We start from the raw sequence: 12,514 nt of genomic DNA, 5'->3' as shown, positions 1-12,514 counted from the left end.
AACCACTGTCCAGAGATATAAATCAGATCTAGCATGCCTCCCCCTGTGTGCGTAGGGCCATCATTTACTCGAATCAGGTCCAAGGCCGTCATGGAAGCCTGGAACTCCCGAGCTGCCGTCGATGACAGGCCAACCGATGGCAAGTTGAAATCCCCCATAACTATAAGTTTGGGGGTCTCAACCGCCACAGCAGCCAGTACCTCCAACAGCTCGGGCAGGGCTGTGGTCACGCAGCAAGGAGCCAGGTACGCGATCACCAAGCCCAACTGATTCCTATAGCCCCAGCGCACACAGAGGGATTCGCAGCCAGCAATCTGAGGAACAGTGGTCTCCCTCGGCTCTAGATCTTCCTTAATAACAACCGCCACCCCCCCACCCCTACCTTGGACTCTCGGCTGATGAAATGCTCGGAAGCCTGGAGGGCACATCTCAACAAGGGGGACCCCCCCCTCAGGGCCCAACCAGGTCTCCGTAATGCCCATGAGGTCCGCGGACCTCCCCTGAATAAGGTCACAAATCAGGGGAGCCTTATTAACCATTTAAATGTGTGGTTCATGTAATGACCTCCTTTTTATCAGGAATCATTCTTTGGCTGGCTAGGCAGATGATCTGGAAAAGCAAAATGGTTTGTAAAGCCATAATGCTTGTATACACGCTCCAGATTGTCTTAAAAAACATGCATATGATAGAGAAGGGATTTCTCTAAGGAAGAAAGAGATGGTCAAATACATATAACCATTCCTTTGGGGACAAACTATTTTTCTCTATTACAAATACATGTATTGATTTGTAGTCATAGATAATCTGGCATGGTAACCAGTTTACTTAGTGCAAAGATGATGGATATAATATTTCATTTACTTTATATGCACCAAGACAAATTCCTTGTGTGTCCAATCACACCTGGCCAATAAAATTCTATTCTATTCTATTCTATTCTATTCTATTCTATTCTATTCTATTCTATTCTATTCTATTCTATTCTATTCTATTCTATTCTATATGCTTAAATACACTAGAGCAGGGGTGTCAAACTCACAAGCCCTGGGCCGGATGCATCACATGCTGGCCACCCCCACCCTCACTCCCAGTTTAGAAAAGGTGAAAAAAGTTGCGATATGTCACCTGATGACAACTTGTCATCACAAGTTTGACACCCTATTTGCATTTTTACATGCTTTCAAAGTACTAGGTTGGCAGAAGTTGGGGCAAGTAACCGGAGCTCATTCAGCGCCAGGGATTCAAACCGCCCAACTTGCTGACCTTCTGATCGACAAACTCAGCATCTTAGCCACTGAGCCACTGCGTCTAGCTAATAAATTGAACATCTGTGTATCTAAATAAGGTTTTTCAAAATATACAGAAGTGTGTCCTAGATGGTCTAAAAATATTTTATTATTCATATAATTTAATATAACAAACACACCATTACAATATTAGGCTCCACATCATTTTTTTTCTTAAACACCTGGACTGACAAGTTAACAAGGCAGAATTTTAACCATGAAATTCTAGCCCCTTGTTCTGCAAGTAAATAGCAAACGTAGAAATAATCTGAGCAACCATGGATTTTGCAAATTATAGGATGTAGTGAGGTATACAAGGATTCTTTCAAAAAGAAACAATTAGAAGGACACGAGTAAGCATTTCAATTACACTTCTCTCTGCAAAGGGAAAAATTGTAATAGTTTTTTTAAAAAAAACAAAAAACACCGAATTCTAGAACTACAGAAGAAAGGATGTAAGTGTGCCAAGGTAAACTCTCTGTGATATTTTGCTATAAAAAGATGTTCCAGGTCTTGCTGCCTGGGGTTTGAACACCTTATTTCCAACTACTATATTTGTAGAGACTCTAAAAATCTGTCTCTTTGTCAACATGAATTATTCTCTGCCTCAGCACGGCTTTTTTAAAAATCATACTTCTTTCTCAGAAAAGCAAACTAGAGCAGGGGCCTCCAACCTTGGCCACTTTAAGACTTGTGGACTTCAACTCCCAGAGTTCCTCAGACAGCTTTGCTGGCTGAGGAACTCTGCGAGTTGAAGTCCAGAAGTCTTAAAGTGGCCAAGGTTGGAGGCCCCTGCTCTAGTGTAAGCCTGACATGAGGCATCTTTTCCTCTACCTTCCAGATCCATTTGAAAGCGATGCCAGTTTTATAGAGATTAGGCCATGCAGATAAAAACTCAGCTTAAACCAACAATTACAGGTAGTCCTCGATTTACAACAGTTCATTTAGTGACTGTTCAAAGTTACAACGGCACTGAAAAAAGTGACTTACGGTTGTTTTTCACAGTTACAACTTTTGCAGCAACCCCATGATCGTGAGATCAAAAAATTCAAGATCAAAATTCAGATGCTTGGTAACGGATTCATATTTATGATGGTTGCAGTATTCCAGAGTCATGTGATTACCTTTTGTGACTTTCTGACAAGCAAAGTCAATGGGGAAGCCAGGTTCACTTAACAACCAGGTTACTAACTTAACAACTGCAGTGATTCACTTAACAAATATGGCAAGAAAAGTCATAAAATCAGACAAAACTCACTTAGCAAATGTCTAAGTTAAAAATAGAAAATTTGGGCTCAGTTGTGGTTGTAACTCAAGGACTACCTGTGTTATTAACCAGGGTCTTCTGGACTCTATTAGTTTGAAAATATTCAAATAAATTTTCTAATTCTATGCCAATTTAATGTAGTAATTAGAATGCTGGATTAGCAATTGGCAAACCATGCGTTCTAAAATTCCCTTCCGCATAATAACCAGCAGGATGACTTTGTGTCAGTCATTTTTCTTAGCTCAACCACTTCATAGAGTTGTTGTGGGGGAAAACAGGAAGTGGTAACATTAACTAGAATGTTGCCTTAAATTACAGAAAAATAAAGATGGGATAAAAATTAAATCATGTACTATACTATACTTTATCAACTCATTAAAAAGAGTACAGAAGTGAGGATATATTCTGAATTAAAACACTGTTGACATTAATTGATAAGAATTTTCACTTTGAACGTTTCCAGGTTTCTTCAAGTAATTTATATTTTAAAAAAGAAAAAGAAAAAGCAATTGAGCCAATTAAGTACCCAACATTTGGAAATTAAGGAAAAGTATAAATTGCAGCAGTATTTCTGTTCTATCTATTTCTAAATTCCACTATTTTTATGTATATTTCAAAGGAATGAAGTTTGAATATAATGGAGGGTTTTGTTTGGATCAGAAAAAAATTATTTATTTATTTATTTATTTATTTATTTATTATTTAGATTTTTATACCGCCCTTAACCAGCTGAAGATAAAACTGGTAACAATTTTGATCTCTGAGGAATGAAAACTTTGGAAACTCACATTTCTTTATATCAGTAATAATTATCTCAAATTCAAAATCTCATCTATCGTGCATGTGCGTGTGTGTGTGCGTGCACATGTGTGCACGTGCTGTGTAAAATCCATGCAGACAGAGCATTGTCTTTAAATAGTTTGAGGGGTTCATCATAGGTTTTGTTTTCTAAACAAAGGTATCCTGCATTTTGATTATTTCCACAAATATTCCAAATGCAAAGCTCATTGTGCAATTCAGCCAAATTAAATTGGTATGTGTATGTATAGGACATTGCTTTGGGTCTCATCGTGCTTCCTGATCACATTCCTTAAAACACAAATAAATTAGAAAAGACATTGATATTTTGTAGAGTATGTCCGATCAGGAAATATTGACATAAAAGATTGCTATAAAGACACTTATATCACTATATCTGGCTTAATGACATTATCATATTGCAGCAACATCACAGTAATTCTGCAATTTCATTTTTAGAAAATCTCCCCCAAAACATTTTACTACAGAACACAGAAATAAATTTTCATACTGAATGCCAGATTCATTAATGCAGATATGCAAGTGAAGTGTACTTATAGTTGGTAAAAGAAGACACTGAATAAAAATGAAATGAACAGTTTTGCCTATGGCAACTATGGTGAGCAAAATATGGGAGCAAATAATGATATTATCTAAACAAAATTTGAATCCTGGTTTGTGGAGACAGTTCTTGCTGATATAAGCTAGTGCTTTTTGAAAAATGGAGTTCTGACATTAGTTATAATGGAGGTGATAATGCAGACTATTTTAAGGAGTTTATTTTTCTGGAGTGTTTTTTCTGTAATGTGATAGATATATGATTCATTGATCTGATCACTACCTTTCTACAACTTCTTTGAGTTGATTGGCTGGCATATAGCTAATACAGAAAAAAGCCAGGAGGAATTGTGTGATTCTTGCTTGTAGCAATAGTTCTATTAACTTTTTTTGTGAAAGTGAATATCCTTTTTGCTGTGATCACTGCTTTCATTTTATAAGAAAATTTTTTGCTCTTTAAACCAGCTGTAACTCATTCCCTGCATTTTCTAAGTAGTTCCCTTTTTAACTGATTGAAACTAAGTTTGGTGGTTTATTTTAATCAATGGGCAAAGACATGTCACAACACAGCAGAATTTGCTCTACTTCTCTCTTTCTGAAAAGCTTCCTTCTGTTTACTATGTTAAAAACATCATCCAAAAACATTAGAAACTGCCAAACTGTAGTCTCAAATTCATACTTCCTAAACATGAAAGCAATGTTACCACTACATTTTATATGGACATTTACTGAATACATAGACATCAAGACACATGGCATTTAATTACTTCTATGTTCTGTGTGGTACAATGAGTAAAATATAACAAGCTACCAAATTCTTCTAGGTTAGTTACATGTCTCTGGAATTTAACATAAACCTTGGGTAGAAGTAAACATTGCAAGGAATATTGTTGGAAAAATCTAAATTCAATATATACCATTGTTGAGGGGATAGACAGAGACTGTGCTTGCTAGCTGTGAGTGTCTGCAAAAACTTCCTGTTTCTATCAAAATGATAAAAGCAGCATTGTATCATTTTGCCACAAGCTTCCCCATTTTGGGGCATGTGTGCAACACCACAATGTACATACGGATGGGTGGACCTTGTGGAGAAACACTGTTTTCATCATTCTACCTCACTTGAACCTTTCTGCAAATATATGTATATCTCCTTATATGTAAAGATCGTAAAACGAACATATTTCCTACATGAAAGATAGAGATATTTTCAGGCATCCCCATTCATACATGATTGGTTTAACCCATGCTAACCTGTTACTTTTTTTTCCTTTTAACATACAGGAATGTTACTAAATGCATGAGAATATGTCAGCTTTTTCTACATAATGTTTGTGTGTAGAAAGGGAGACATAGTAATACATATTTTTCCTCACATATATGCCAATAATCATTAGAAGACAAAGCTTCTAAACCTGTTTATGCATTTCATGTTTTATGATGGGGAACATGTTCTCTACTCCAGTCATTCACAAAAGCTTTTTGTGGAACCTTGAACACGCTGCAGGTAGGCAATAGTTATAGTGGAATATCATTGATCTCTTCTATTAATTGAAACTTACCACAAATAGGATTCTAGATTCTAGCGATAGGCTCCATATTGCACACTGATTTCTGGAGAAGAAGTAGTGTAGTGTTCTCCAGAAACACTACACTGCTAACCAGAGCATATAAAACGTTTGCAAGATCAATTCTTAAATACAGCTCGCCTGTCTTGAACCCATACCTCATTTCGGACATTAATACAATTGAGCGTGTCCAGAAATATATATATATATTTTTAATTCAAAAAGTTTTACAAAAAAATTTTTCCCCCCCTTTCCCCCAACCCTCATCCCTCCTCCCTTCACAAACCCCCCTCCCCCCTCCCCCCTGACTTCCCGGAAGAAACACAAGGTATAGTTAAAAATAAAACAAACATATGCTAAAAAAATTCCCAAAACTATTATACCAATTTTCCCCCTCTAACTCTGACTTCCTCCTTACAAAACCAAAATCCTCCAAAAAAAAATAAATTTTTTTTTAACAGTTAACAATAATAAAATATATAAATCAGTAGAACAAATTAATCCTAAAGTATTTAAAGCCAGCTAATGCGTAAAAGTCCAATCCAATTCAGAGAATATCTCCCTTATAGCTTCTATAAACATATAATTTCCCCCCCAAATCTTTCTTACATAAGATCTTTCAAGAATATTCTATTTGCAATTCAGTAGAACTCATTATATAATTTGAATACAAAAAATTACAGTATCTCAACTTTATATTCAAAATCCAATATAAATCCAAATATTTAGTCTTTTATGATAGATGTGAAACATGTAATCAACCCATTTCTTCCAGATCTTTCTCACATAAAGTCTTTCAGGGACGCTAATGTTTTTATCTGTTAATATTTCAAAAAAAGATTCTTTCAAGGATAATACTTTTATCTCTTGCCATTTTATTTGATGCATTAATCTCTGTCTTTCCTTCATTACTCCTTTTAAAAAGTCAATCACAATATTTCCTGATAGTTCCTTATGTCCAACAATCCACAGGTTACTGCCATATATTCCATCAGTCCGGAAAGAAAACTCTTGGAAAGCATTAACCCTGTGAATTTTTCCAATTTGGGAGACAGCCTCTTGTAACACAGATTCAGGCATTTCATCTAAACTTAGATCATCTTGTTTATTCACAATCATATCTTCATTTTTATCCATTTTTGTTTGTACCTCCATTCCATCCAAGTACTGATTACACTGGTTAATTTCCTCCAAGCTCTCATCAAAAACATCCCCATTTTGTATCAATTCGTATTTTTGAATAATTAAATACATTCTTTCTGTATAATCCTGTATAAAGTCACGAATCCATTCTTCTGAAAGAACCTTCATGGCGAAGTTCTTACGGAGAATCCCCTTATGAAATACTTAAACAAACTAATATAATCCAACAATCCACAGTCCAACACAATAAGATAAAATCTCCATTCACTTTCACATTCTCAGCAAATAAACACCTTTTTTCCTTTAAGTATAGGCTCAATTTTCCTTTAAGTATAGGCTCAATTCGTTACAATCCACAAATAGTGTTTCCCAGCTTCTTAATTATGCAGCTTGCTCTTTACTTTCACTTCCTCAAACGCCATTTTAAACAATCAGTTAAAGCAAGGGAAAAAAAAGTTTCTCTTTTTAAAAGGTGGAAGTCAGGAAATCAAAAATATTTGCAATCCAATAATTGTTCACTCATGCTTCTTCTGTCTGCATATAGAAATCCACAAAAAGAAATCATTTGAGCAGAGGTTGACACCTTCCTCTTTTCCTGCTTTTGCAGGCGCGCACTGAAGACCAGAGATAGCAGGATTTCAATGGGATTCAAACCGTTCGGGACTTTGCATAAGAAAAACAAAGCCCCTAGGGGAATCTACCACTCCCCCCTCAACCAGAGAGAGAAATCGAAGCCGGGAACAGCTGTTTTTCGCTGTTTTCACCGGCTTTTACGATATCCAGTGCGGAGTGCCTTAAGTTAGGCACCCAGTGAGAAAGATGGGGCCAAACCAGAAGTCGTGTCCAGAAATATTTTACAAGAAGAGTTCTCCACTCCTCTGATTACAACAAAATACCTTATGCCACCAGACTTGAAATCCTGGGTTTAGAAAATTTAGAACTCCGCTGCCTTTGACATGACCTGAGCTTAACTCATAGAATCATCTGTTACAAAGTCCTTCCTGTTTATTTATTTATTTTATTTATTAAATAAATAAGACTACTTCAGCTTCAATCACAACAATACACGAACACACAATAGATTTAAGCTTAATATTAACCGCTCCAATCTTGATTGCAGAAAATATAACTTCAGAAACAGAGTTGTTAATGCCTGGAATGCACTACCAGACTCTGTGGTCTCTTCCCAAAATCCCCAAAGCTTTAACCAAAAACTATCTACTATTGACCTCACCCATTCCTAAGAGGTCTGTAAGGGGCGTGCATAAGAGCACCAACGTGCCTACCGTTCCTGTCCTAATGTTCCCTTTGATTGTATCCAATTTCATATAGTTATTACATACTTATGGTTATATATATGCTTATATATCGTATAGTTATTTCATGCTTATGTTTACATATAATGTTGTGACAAATAAAATAAATAAAAACAAACAAACAAACAAACAAACAAACAAACAAACAAACAGGAATTGAATGGCATTCAAAATGTTGCTAAATTATAATTTACAGCACACCTGGGAAGTACCACTTGCCATCGCTTGCCTTCACATAGTTAACAAATTCATATGTTTTCTTTCCCACACCACTTCTTACAAGATGTGATCTGCCATGTTTATTGCGTCACAATATTTGTTTCTTGTGCACTAAGTTGTTTTTTCTTCTGCTCAATCTTGTTTGATTTGGATTCTCAGAGATTCCCTGGACAAGTCCCTATAGTTTTCCTGGCAAGATTTGTCACATGTTTTGCCATTGTCTCCTTCCTAGGACTGACAGAAAGTGCGTCCTATAGTCACTCAGCTAGCTTTGTGCCTCAGGTGCAGGGGTAAAATGCTCCCGGTTCGGTCCGGTTTGCCCGAATCAGTAGTAAAAAAGGCTACTGGTTCGCCAAACCGGTAGTAAAAAAATGTTTAATAAAAAGTTCCGACAATCAGGTGAGTGACGCGTGATCGTCGGAACTTTTTTAGCATTTTTTTTACTACTGGTTCTCTGGAACCGGTAGTTAAAAATGCTTTAAAAAGAAAAAAAAGTTCGAAAGATTGTGTGTCACTTAGCTGATCATTGGAACTTTTTTTGTTTTGCTCTTTAGGCCTTTTTTTTACTATCGGTTCTCCGGAACACAGCTGAGCTGCGTGATCGTCAGAGCCTTTTTTTTTTTACTTTTAAAAGCATTTTTTTTACAACCTATTTGGATGAATAGGTTGTAATAAAATGCTTTTAAAAGGTAAAAAAGGGCTCTGACGATCACAGCTAAGCTGCGCGATCGTCAGAAACTTTTTTTATTTTTAAAAGCATTTTTTTACAGGTTGTTAAAAAAATGTTTTTAAAAGTAAAAAAAAATTGCGCGCACAGCTGATCACACACACACACACACATACACTCCATGAGCGCTGTTCTACTTACCCCATGCCTTCTTTTGGCAAGCACCTCACATTTGGTATGTAGTGCGCATTGCACATGCATGCCTACAGCGCGCATGCGCAACCAGAGACCCGGTAGTAAACCAGTTCAGATTTCACCACTGTTCACGTGTGACTAGAATTCAAATCTCCCAGTTTCTAGCCTTAATCTATAGACCAAACTACTCTTCTGTTTTCTATTTGAAATAAACATTGTTTTCTACATACAAAAAGTATCTGGAATATCCATTAATTAATTTATTCTCAATCTTAGACCAGCATAAAAACATATCATAAAGATTTGATCATAAGTATTATTGAGAATTTGGCATTTAATGTATAGTGAATCTATATCATACACTGCGACAGAGAAATAGAAGGAACATTACAAAGTTCCATTTTCATTCTTTTCTGAGTTTTCCAGAGAATGACAAACTAAAAAATGAAGAAAAACCTTATAGTAAATAAAATTTATGTTTAGAGTTTATATGCATTCATATAAATCCAAATCATATTTAACACTGTCATTTCTCAGATATTTTAGATCTTATAGCACTTTTAAGAATCTTTGTGTGTAGGATAATTAACAGATTACTTTTGCTGTATTTATATATGTGAATATGAGTCTTTTGTATTTATAACTTGTCCCAGAAATGCCTATGATTCTCAGTCATCCAGGTCATAGTTGTCCCAAAAATGCTTTTTCAAAAGGCAACTGAACTTTCATGTTTTTCTTTGAAGACTTTTCACTTCTCATCCAAGAAGCTTCTTGAGCTCTTCAGACTGGATGGTGGACAATGGAAGGATTTATATTCCTTGCAGATAGCTGGTCATTTGCATTCTTTTAGAGGGTTGTTGAGGCCACTGGAGGTTATCTCTTGAAAAGCACCTTTGGATTGCCCCAGAAATTCTTCATCCGCCATTCATAAACTGAACATTTATTAATAGTTCTTTAATAGTACATAAACTGCAGTACCTTAAGGTTTTAAAAGTAAGTAGAGCCTAGTGTGACTTTATACAGTATGTTGGAAACTAACTTGTAATATTTTCCCTAATAGCAAAGGCACATGTGGTATTATTGTTGTGGAAATCATGGACCTCAATTTGGGCAGTGGTTTAATATACTGTAGCAAGACGCCTTTTTTTTGCAAGCCTTTTTCTCTTTAAAGCACTGCTATAACCTGAAGCTGCTATTAACTGAAAACTCTAAGGTATGTGGATAGGAATGAATGAATAAATATAGTACTGTGCAAATTCTGTGTAGGAGACAAGATCATTTTTTTTAAGTTTGTAATTTCTCATCTGCCTAGAATTTAAAGAGCAATGGCAAAGTTTAATGCTCTGCTTCTGAGATTCTAAGAACATTCATTTGGTAGCAGCAAAAAGCAAAATACTGATCTTAACTGGATCGTTCCTATGATCTAGCAGGGCTTCCTTTGTGTTCCTCTATCAGCATGAGCAAGCTGACACCGAAACATGTATGTTTCTATATTAAGAGTTCTTTATAGCTTTTTGCTATGTCATATAAATATTTAGATGTCTGTTGTGATATTATTATCTAACTATTTAAATAACTATTGTTACATTCTTTTGTATAACTTTTTAAACATTCTTATTTGCAGATTTTAAAAAAAGAAATAGAGTAGTATTTAAAACAAAGGAAACTATGCAACATCTTTGCCTCAAACCACCGGAAACTGTTTTGATTGACTCACAATATACTGGCTTTGAAAGCCAGAATTTCTCATGTGAATTGTATTGATCATTAGATTCTTAATTGTGCTGCCTTAGTTATAACATTAATTAAAACTGCAGCTGTTTTTTACTACAATGACTACAAACTATTGATAGTTGGTCAAGTCCACATCTGGTTGAAGTAGGTTCTTATTTTATATTTAGTGTTGCTGTGGAGTTAACTCATTGATGCCTCCATAGAGAACAAGGGGAATATTGTTTTTTCTAATGCCATTGTTGGGAACATTTATAGAATGGCATGATACTCATTAAAATGAGACTCTTTGAAGTTACTTCTAAAGGTGTCCTGGGGAGTTAATTTTCAAGGAATTTCTAATGGAAACCACGGAGATCTGAAAATGAGGCCCACAACACCTTAACAAGGCCAGCAGCAATCATTTAGGAGGAGGTGACATGACACATTGCAATGTTTTTCCTTGTTAAAGCTATTGGCATTATGCGGCAGGCACCTACATGGGGCAACAATAGAGGCAATCTGGCCTGCCACATTCAGCCTATGTCACCAGATTTCATAAGACACTGCCTGCTGATACTGGTGAGTCTAATCCCTAAAGGTTTAGAAAAGTGTCCTAGAAATTTCAAAAACTGAGGTGACAGCAGGCTGAAGCAATGCATTTGCCCCGGGCATATGTCTTATGGGCTGGGCCTTAGTTACAAACCCATCTGCTAAACTTCCTACCATCTTGCATTGAAAATCAGAATATAATGGTTTTTAATTAAGCAGAACCATAGTTAAGTACACACAGGTAGGTATCTTAAGCTGAGAAAATGAATTCAAATTAATCTCTGCTAAATGAAAGTGCTCCTGTCTTAGCACAATTGGAAATTGACTAAATGTCCTCTAAAGTGATCACGTTCTTTATTTTTAAGTGATTAAACTGAAGATCTGACTGACTATGAGTAAGATAACTTGTTTTAATATTTAGAAACATAATCATTGAATTATGTATACATGTAAAATTATACAAAATTGCATATATCATTATATGAAGTTTGTGATGCAGTCTTTAACAAAATTTTGCTGATTCATGACTATATTCTATTGTCAACATATACAGTCAATATAAAAATACCTTATATTGAAACAAAGTCATTGTATACTAACCTTGTAAAATAATGCACCTGCACCTGCTTCAGGCAGATATCTAAGGAAGGTCAAGATCTGTAACCAGCAGTTACAAAGCCATTGAAATCTGAAATTATAGGAATATAAGGGAGCTCTGTTCTATAACTCTGTTCCAATAGTTTGGGGTGAAGATTATGACTGCTTGGGTGAAGATCATGAAATGTAGTATAAGAAATGCAGTATAAGAAACTTCTCTAGTGTCTAATTGATGAAGGGTTACCTATTAGTATATTTAACCTATCAATAGTTGCAGATTTGTTTGTGTTTGTCCTTCTATCTTCATGTGAATTTGGGATACTTTTGCCACTCCACTCTCCCCTTCCAAATCTCAACCTGGGCTACTGCAATGTTTGCTTGTTGCTTCTATCCGATTTTCCCCGTCAAGATCAACCACTTATTCTCCGCAGATATCCGATATATCAGAGGCCACTGGATTGACCCTTCCTTCCCGATAACTGCAGATCATTTTAGGAAGGAGAAGAGCCACTGTAAAGCAATGTTTCATTTTCCCGATCACCAATGCTAAGTTACTATGATCAAAGCTATCAAAAACCACAAGAGATCTAAGAGGAGAAGGAGAGGTGTATCAATTCCATCCAGATCCCCAAAGGAGAAGT

The 12,514-nt window shown here is 35.9% G+C and overlaps 1 protein-coding gene across 2 annotated transcripts in view; it reads right to left on the bottom strand.

Annotated features, from left to right (window-relative positions):
* RAB11FIP2 (RAB11 family interacting protein 2) overlaps positions 1-12,514 on the bottom strand; it is a 141,862-nt gene that overhangs the window by 95,407 nt on the left and 33,941 nt on the right. The window lies entirely within an intron of this gene.

Source organism: Ahaetulla prasina, chromosome 6 (genome assembly GCF_028640845.1).
Source record: "Ahaetulla prasina isolate Xishuangbanna chromosome 6, ASM2864084v1, whole genome shotgun sequence".
NCBI lineage: Eukaryota > Metazoa > Chordata > Lepidosauria > Squamata > Colubridae > Ahaetulla > Ahaetulla prasina.
The sequence above is the reverse complement of the archived record's forward strand: the minus strand, read 5'-3'. Positions and strand labels throughout refer to the sequence as shown.